The following is a 9387-nucleotide window of genomic DNA, read 5'->3' on the forward strand; positions in this document are numbered from 1 at the left end:
GAAATGATTACATTTCTGAAAAAACACCAGTTCCATTGGTTTCCTCGTCTTTTTAATTAACGGAGTGGGGGATTAGTGTGTAGCTATCCGGGATCAACCGTTCCCCAACAGAAGAATACAAATGTTTTGTGATAAATAATCCCAAAACACTCCGTTGGATGCACCGACAGTCCCTCGGTGCCTGTTACATGAACATGCATTACAGGGCGCATTAAGATCGTTTCATCCGCCCTCGCCTCTCCTCCCACTTGCATTGTCCGATGGCAAAAGCACCACGGCATTCTCTGATCTGCTCTCACACTCAACAATCACCTTAACCGTGACCCGTCCGAGCACACAGAGGTCATTTAATTGCTTTCTCTGTCTCTACCGTTCCCTCCCTCTATCTCACGTACACGCACACACACACACACACACACACACACACACACACACACACACACACACACACACACACACACACACACACACACACACACACACACACACACACACACACACACACACACACACACGCGTAACAGGGTTATATTGGTGATTTGAGTTTGTCTTGCCTTCACCTACTCAACATGGCAATTTATTGGCTGGTTTGCGTAGCTTGCTTACGAGGGGGGTGTTCCAGTTAGAATCGTCCCAGTGAACAAGCACCAAACCAGCGGTAAGTTGTTGGTTGCCAAGCACTGTACATCAAAAGTGATTTGTATACTCTCAAGTGATGATTTAAATGTACAATTTATATCAAATTGTTTGTAAATGTTATTCGAACATCACACATAAGATTCAGCGGTTTTTGGAGAATATTTGTTGTGCATTTTGTTGTAGAGAATTCCCGCCAGTGCTAGCTAGCAACTCACCGTGTCTGGTGGGGGGGTTTCATATATTTTGTACAGTGCGTGAGTAAGACGTGCATTGCATGACGTGCAATTTTGTGTCGTTCTTATCAGAAAAAAGCTACATGACTGGTGCTACATGTTGGAGTTCCGTGTCGATGACTGATTGTACACAACGCAAGACGAGTATTGTTACACACACACACACACACACACACACACACACAATGAGAGAGGAGAGCTGATAGAGAGCCAGGAGAGAGGCAGGAGAGACGATTGGCGGCAGTCCGGTGATAGGCTAACTAAACCGAGAGTTAACCGGCTGAACCGCAGTTCGTTCTTATCTATGTTGACAAAGAGGCAATATGTGCCATCACTGAGTGGGCTTGGAGTTCAATGAACAACAATCCGTGACAGCAACTATACTTGTTATAAACATTACATGAAGCTGAAGATAATTTGTTTGCAAAGATTTCTAGAACGAGAAAAAAACATGTTAATATGCATAGTCTACTATATAGCCTCTCCCCCGTTGACATCCTCCCTCTGCTCAAGTCATGTTGTTCCATCTTGACTCTCAATCTGCTGGAGGCTTGAAACACGTATTACTTGATTCTTGTTTGTAGAAGTTGAGTACATTATTATTTAATTAGCCAAATGTCAGTAAAGTAGGCTATAAATCATTTGTCATAACATTACAAATTAATAAGAATATTAACTGAAAAGACTGAAAATCTTAAACTGCGGCTCATTCACTTCCTAAATTCTGAATTGTACTGAAATGGACTTGACCTTAAACCATGTGGAAAGTCTAACACAGTTAATTTACAGGCTTACTGACATGCGTTTTTATTCGTGATCCGAGAGCGCCATCTGCCGGATAATTGTTTGAGGAGAAATGTCAAAGTAGACAGTACTGCAATACTGTAGCCTGCAATCATAATCTTTGTTTTCTTTACATTGAAACAACAAAAACCCTTCAATTTCATATTAAACTATATCCTCAAAACAAAGCTTAAATATGTATTTTTAAAATACGGCAACGTACAGCGTGAAGGCAACGTACAACGTAACAACTCTCTAAGGGGAAGTTCTCCCAATCGTAATGCTGAACCTTCACCAATAACAACAATTTCTCATTTGTAGTAGATTTTTTTCATTTTTTGGTGGTTCGTATGTGGGCCCACATGAGGTCCTTTAGATCGTTTCACAGCTGAAGTAACCTCTGTAGTAACCCAGCGCCGAGAGGGGAGCCTGCAAAATGGCGTAAGACCTCGGTTATGATTTAGGCGACGTTAATCAATGTATTGTAAGTCTTCCCTAACCCATAGGTCAATGGGGGACTGCAGGTTCCCAGTGAACGAGATAGAAACTATACTGGGAAAAAAAACTATATGATTATAAGATTTAAATAATTTGGTAGACCTAAATCAGAAATATCGTTTTTTTTATGCCCCAGGCCAGGATAAATACATTTAACAAAATAAAGATCCCCACAGGGTCACTATTTATTGCTGTTAATTCAGTTACTGCTATTGGCTTAATGTTATTACTAAATGTCCATAATACAAATGGAAAATGTAACCTATCAACTGAATTGTAATAGTCTACTTTACATTGAATCAACATATTTGTTTAGGAGACATTGTTTCGATATCAAAAAAAAAAAAACGCAGGACAGCGCCCGTGGTTCGTACTTCTGGCCCGCGGACCGTGAAACAGGATTTTCGATTGAAGTAACCACTGAGCTAAACCAGCGTCGAGAATCTCGGGCTGCAGAAGGAGTTTTGTATGAGATAGAGCCTGATGATTCTCTGCGCCATCTACCGGTTAAACAGCGTACATTCATAAAGACTGCAAAAACATTTAATAGGGACTATGGATTAGATTTCTTTAAAGATAAATACATTTAACAAAATTAAGATACATCGGGGCCACCATCTATTGCTGTCAATTCAGTTAATGTTCAGTTAATGTTATTAACATACCTCCCTAATCTGCACACACTGTACATAGATTTTTCTATTGTGTTATTGATTGTACGTTTGTTTATCCCATGTGTAACTCTGTGTTGTTTGTGTTGCACTGCTTTGCTTTATCTTGGCCAGGTCACAGTTGTAAATGAGAACTTGTTCTCAACTGGCCTACCTAGATAAATAAAGGTGACATGTTATATTTTTTTATGCTGTTATTAAATGTCAATAATACAAATTAAAAAATGTAACCTATAAACTGAATTGTAATAGTCTACTTCAAATTGAATCAACATATTTGTTTTGGAGACATTGTTTCGATATCAAAAAAAAAAACGCTGGACAGCGCCCGTGGTTCGTACTTCATAGCCCGCGGACCGTGAAAAACAGGTTGAAGTAACCACTGAGCTAAACCAGCGCCGGAAATCCAGGGCTGCAGATAGACCTTTGTATGAGATATAGCTTACGTCACAGAGCTCTTCAATAACACGGAACTGACAGGTCTGACTCATGCTATGAGGAAAAAAAACAGAAACTAACGCGGCCAAACTTAACAATAAAAATAATGATTAAGATTGTATTCAAGTTTACTGCGGTAAAGTAACCAACCTGTTTAACTCCATGTGCCGTTAACCAAGTGCTTAAATCACACAGGCATATGACAATATAAAAATAATTTACAATATACATATCATTTCCATTGGAAAAACTCAATAAATAATTATGTTTTAATTGTGTTTGCAGGTTTCATTTTTACTAGGCCCTATATATCTAAAGCTGGTTGCCCAATTGCCTCTCATTTGAAATACAATAAATAATTGCAGTTTGTTCATGTTTATTAGGCCTATCTGATATTCCGTGGTCTCAGAGCGACTCCTGCTGGTACATTCAGGTAAATCAGGCAGCATACACACAGGACAATGTACTGTAGATTCTGGTAGTGCAGATAAGCACAGACTGGGTTTCGTTCAAATGGTTTAGACGGTTTTGTGAAGAAGTGAAGGATGCAGTGTAATTGTTGGACTAGATAGGCTACTGATATATCACAAACTTTTCAGAATGTATTTATTTATTTAAAGATAAATACACTTAACAAAATAAAGATACCCACGGGGTCACTATGTCACTCATTATTAAATGTCCATAATACAAATGAAAAATGTAACCTGAATTGTAATTGTCTACTTTAAATGGAATTGAAATATTTGTTTGTGTAATCTATAAAAAAACAAAACAATAATAAAACGCAGGACAGCTCCCGTGGTTCGTACTTAAGGCCCGCGGACCTTAAAACAGGATTTTAGTTGAAGTAACCACTGAGCTAAACCAGCGTCGAAAGTGTCGGGTTGCAGATTGACATTTGTATGAGATAGAAAATAGGTCAGCTAGATTTTCAATAACAAGGAATTGACTCCACACAACTGGCCAAATGGCTTTTCTCACTGACCAGATGGAATAGCCTACCCATTTCAAGACTGTTTTCGTTTTGATAGGCCTACTACTACGGATGGAAAGACATAGGGCCTATAAGACTACAACACATTTACAATAAATAAAACTAGGCTAACGTCTGTTTCATAATGAAAGGATATCCCAACGAAAGAAAAATAACTATAGAGTAACAGGAGAGCGAAGTCAGCACCCACGGTTCGACCTCTCAACCCGCTGACCGCCGAGGAGTGGAAACTTGAGCTGAGGAGTATTTTTTTAAAAATTTGATTTAACTTGCCAACTCAGTTAAGAACAAATTCTTATTTACAATGACGGCCTACCCCGGACAAACCCGGACGACGCTGGGCCAACTGTGCGCCGCCCTATGGGACTCCAAATCACGGCCGGATGTGATGCAGCCTGGGTCCGTAGAGCTAAGCTGGCAAACCTTTGTCATTAGCTCCACAGTTATATTACTGCTACAGGTGTATTGTCACGTCAAGGGATGAGAATGTGCATTAAGATCGAAGTGCCTTAATCAACTCCAACCAGTGGCGGTTCTAGCTTGTATCCCTGGGCGAACCCCGCTAAAAAAGCACCATTCTGCATTAACTGTCATTTTTATTCAGACATTTGGATCAACACAAATAAATAATCAGAACATTTTAAACTATATGAATGTAAATATATATACAAAAATAAGACACAAATATAAAAAAGAAGTAACAAAGACAAATAGAAACAAATTGTAGTATATAAATACAAATAAAAATAATCTAATTATTACGCTATTACCCTATTTCTAACAAAAAACACACAGATAAAACTAAATTGCACAAATCCTATATCACACAAATACATAAATAGAATAACACACTTATGAAGAAGAAAACCATATTATTACACTATTGCACTTCAATCAAGTAACACAAACTAAATTACATTAAAACCGATTGCGCAAACCCAACCTTCATGTGTGCTGAAACATTACTAAGCTTAGCTTAAGCAACTATGTCGGCCTAGCTTTTGCCCAACTGAATAATGTCACCACTATCAGCAGTCGACACAGGTATATATACCAGCCTCATGCATGATCATGAAGTGTGTAGTTCATTTGACCAGCAGCACTGTAACGTGAATGGCGTGTTGTTGTACCTATGAGCTATATCCTGTAGGGGGGGACAGAGACCAGTAAACCCAGCAGTGGGCACAAGTACTGCAGCTTTCCATAGACTGATATCAGACATGACACACATACACACACACTAGAACCCTACGTACTTCATATGTCACACACTTCATTTAGGTGGAAAGGCATAATTAGAACCTCACCAGGTGCGACAGCAGTCTTGCATCATTACAAAAACAAGGGTTTCCCCTAGTGGATGCTGGATAATACACAGACACCCAGTCTCCTTACTATGTGTGTGTGTGTGTGTGTGTGTGTGTGTGTGTGTGTGTGTGTGTGTGTGTGTGTGTGTGTGTGTCCTTGACCATGCACGTGTGTGGCCAGGCGTGTGCATGCATGGCCCCTATGGGGAGATAACTGTTGATTACTGCAGCAGATGTTAAGGAGAACAAGAGGAGAGGCAGAGCTTGTAACAAGGAGAGAGACAGACAGTAAGAGAGGGAAGGAGAGGACAGAGACAGACAGACAGTAAGAGAGGGAAGGAGAGGGGAGAGACAGACAGAGAGAGAGAGTGAGGGAGAGCCTGTAACAGGAGAGAGACAGACAGACAGACGAAGGGAGGGAGGGAGAACCTGTAACAGGAGAGAGAGACAAAAAGAGAGGGAGAGGAGAGCGACAGACAGAAAGAGATTTAAAAAGTGAGGGAAGAGAAGGAGATGAGAGAATGAGATGGGAGAGAGGAGGAGAGAAGGAGATGGGGAAGAAGAGGAGAGAAGGAGATGGGAAAGAAGAGAGAGAAGGAGTTGGAGAAAGGAGAGAAGGATTTGGGAGAGAGGAGACCGAGAAGGACATGGAGAGAGGAGGCGAGAAGGAGATGGGAGAGGAAGAGTGAAGGAGGGGAGAAGGAGATTGGAGAGAGGAGAGAAGAAGATGGGAGAGAGGAGGAGAGAAGGAGATGGGGAACAGAAGGAGGGGCGAAGGAGAGAGGATGAGAGGAGGATATGGGAAAGAAGAGAGAGAAGGATATGGAGAGAATAGAGGAGGAGATGGAGAGAGGAGAGAAAAATGTAACCTGAATTTTAATTGTCTACTTTAAATGGAATTAACATATTTGTTTGTGTAAACTATAAAAAAACAAAACAATAATAAAACACAGGACAGCTCCCGTGGTTCGTACTTAGGGCCCGCGGACCTTAAAACAGGATTTTAGTTGAAGTAACCACTGAGCTAAACCAGCGTCGAAAGAGTCGGGTTGCAGATTGACATTTGTATGAGATAGAAAATAGGTCAGCTAGATTTTCAATAACAAGGAATTGACTCCACACAACTGGCCAAATGGCTTTTCTCACTGACCAGATGGAATAGCCTACCCATTTCAAGACTGTTTTCGTTTTGATAGGCCTACTACTACGGATGGAAAGACATAGGGCCTATAAGACTACAACACATTTACAATAAATAAAACTAGGCTAACGTCTGTTTCATAATGAAAGAATATCCCAACGAAAGAAAAATAACTATAGAGTAACAGGAGAGCGAGAAGGAGATGGAGAGGAGGAGAGAATGAGATGGGAGAGAGGAGAGAAGTAGATGGAGAGAGGAGGAGAGAATGAGATGTGTGAGAGGAGAGAAGTAGATGGAGAGAGGAGGAGAGAATGAGATGTGTGAGAGGAGAGAAGTAGATGGAGAGAGGAGGAGAGAATGAGATGTGTGAGAGGAGAGAAGTCGATGGAGAGAGGATGAGAGAAGGAGATGTGTGAGAGGAGAGAAGTCGATGGAGAGAGGATGAGAGAAGGAGATGAAGAGAGGAGGGACGGAGATGGGAAGGGGAGGAGAGAATGAGATTTGTGAGAGGAGAGAAGTAGATGGAGAGAGGAGGAGATGAAGAGAGGAGGAGAGAAGGAGATGAAGAGAGGAGGGAGGGAGATGGGAAGGGGAGGAGATGGGAAGGGGAGGAGAGGAGATGGAGGGAGGAGGAGAGAAGGAGATGAAGAGAGGAGGAGATGGGAGAGAGGAGGAGAGAAGGAGAGAAGGAGATGGGAGAGAGGAGAAGATGGGAGAGAGGAGAGAAGGAGATGGGGAGAGGAGTAGAGAAGAAGATTGGAGAGAGGAGGAGAGAAGGAGATGGGAGAGAGAAGGAGATGGGAGAGAGGAGGAGATGGGAGTGGAGGAGAGAAGGAGATGGGGAGAGGAGTAGAGACGAAGATTAGAGAGAGGTGGAGAGAAGGAAATGGGAGAGAGAAGGAGATGGGGGAGAGGAGGAGATGGGAGACAGGAGAACCACTTCACCTCAATTCCACAAGCAGACCCTCTCCTGCCTTCATACACCATGGCAGCAGTATCACCCTCATATCATTCACATTGAAAAGAAAGAAAGAGACAGAGAGGAAAGGGAGGATGGAGAAAAAGAGAGTAGCAAGCTGCAGGGGCAGGGCAGGGCAGGCAAAGAGGTGGAGTGGTAGGAATGAAGAGAGGGATAGAAAGAAAGGAGGAGAGACGGAGGGAGAGTTTCTTCCACATGCTCCTCAGCTGTGTAAACTGAAGTTCTGTGCTGCGTCTCGGATTCCCCCAGAAAAGGGGGGATATTTATAGAAGTCCTGGCGGTGTCAGCCCATGGATCCTAGCTATGTCACACCCGCTAATATTATTATTATTACTTTATACGTGCAAAAATTGAATATGTCAGCAACCTGAGAGGCCTGGAGAGACAGTGTGTGTGTGTTCGTGTGTGTGTGTGCATCTGTCTGTCTGTCAGTGTGTGTCTGTGTGTGTTGGTGAAGTAGTGAATATGTATGTATATGTGTGGGAAAGGGGAAGAGAACAGAGGGAGAGAAAGAACAGAGGGAGAGAGCGAGAACAGAGGGAGAGAGAGAGAACAGAGGGAGAGAGAGAACAGAGGGAGAGAGAGAACAGAGGGAGAGAGAGAACAGAGGGGGAGAGAGAACAGAGGGGGAGAGAGAACAGAGGGGGAGAGAGAACAGAGGGGGAGAGAGAACAGAGGGAGATAAAATAAAGAAACTGGGGACAGAGAGAAAGAACAGAGGGAGAGAGAGAACAGAGGGAGAGAGAGAACAGAGGGAGAGAGAGAACAGAGGGAGATAAAATAAAGAAACTGGGGACAGAGAGAAAGAACAGAGGGAGAGAGAGAACAGAGGGAGAGAGAGAACAGAGGGAGAGAGAGAACAGAGGGAGATAAAATAAAGAAACTGGGGACAGAGAGAAAGAACAGAGGGAGAGAGAGAACAGAGGGAGATAAAATAAAGAAACTGGGGACAGAGAGAAAGAACAGAGGGAGAGAGAGAACAGAGGGAGAGAGAGAACAGAGGGAGATAAAATAAAGAAACTGGGGACAGAGAGAAAGAACAGAGGGAGAGAGAGAACAGAGGGAGAGAGAGAACAGAGGGGGAGAGAGAACAGAGGGAGAGAGAGAACAGAGGGAGATAAAATAAAGAAACTGGGGACAGAGAAAGAACAGAGAGAGAGAGAGAGAACAGAGGGAGAGAGAGAACAGAGGGAGATAAAATAAAGAAACTGGGGACAGAGAGAAAGTACAGAAAAACTGGGAGAAGATGGCATGGACGGAGGGGTGTAACCTGACCTACTGAACTTATTAGAGCTGTCAAAGAACAAGGGTATGAGAGAAAAGAGGGAAGGTGTGAGAGGGGTGGAGTGGTGGCAGACAGACATGAGCACATATTCCAGCTCCAGATGATCATTTTCCCTTAAATTACATAGACGTGTTGAAACAGACTGCACACACACACACACACACACACACATTGACATCCACCTGGTAACAGATGTGAACACACACATACAGACACACAAAGCTTCTCATAGACATAACACACCCGTACACACACCCGCTGCCAGGAGAGGAACATTCCAGACAGAACAGGTGGGTGGAACCAGACAGATCAATCAGGACACTTTGATCCTCCCCATTCCACCTTCCCTACTGTCACCAACATAGAAATACACACAATAGATTTAAACTATCCCTACTGTCACCAACACAGAATTA

This window comes from Oncorhynchus mykiss, chromosome 25 (genome assembly GCF_057628025.1).
Source record: "Oncorhynchus mykiss isolate SJ-2025 chromosome 25, ASM5762802v1, whole genome shotgun sequence".
Lineage (NCBI taxonomy): Eukaryota > Metazoa > Chordata > Actinopteri > Salmoniformes > Salmonidae > Oncorhynchus > Oncorhynchus mykiss.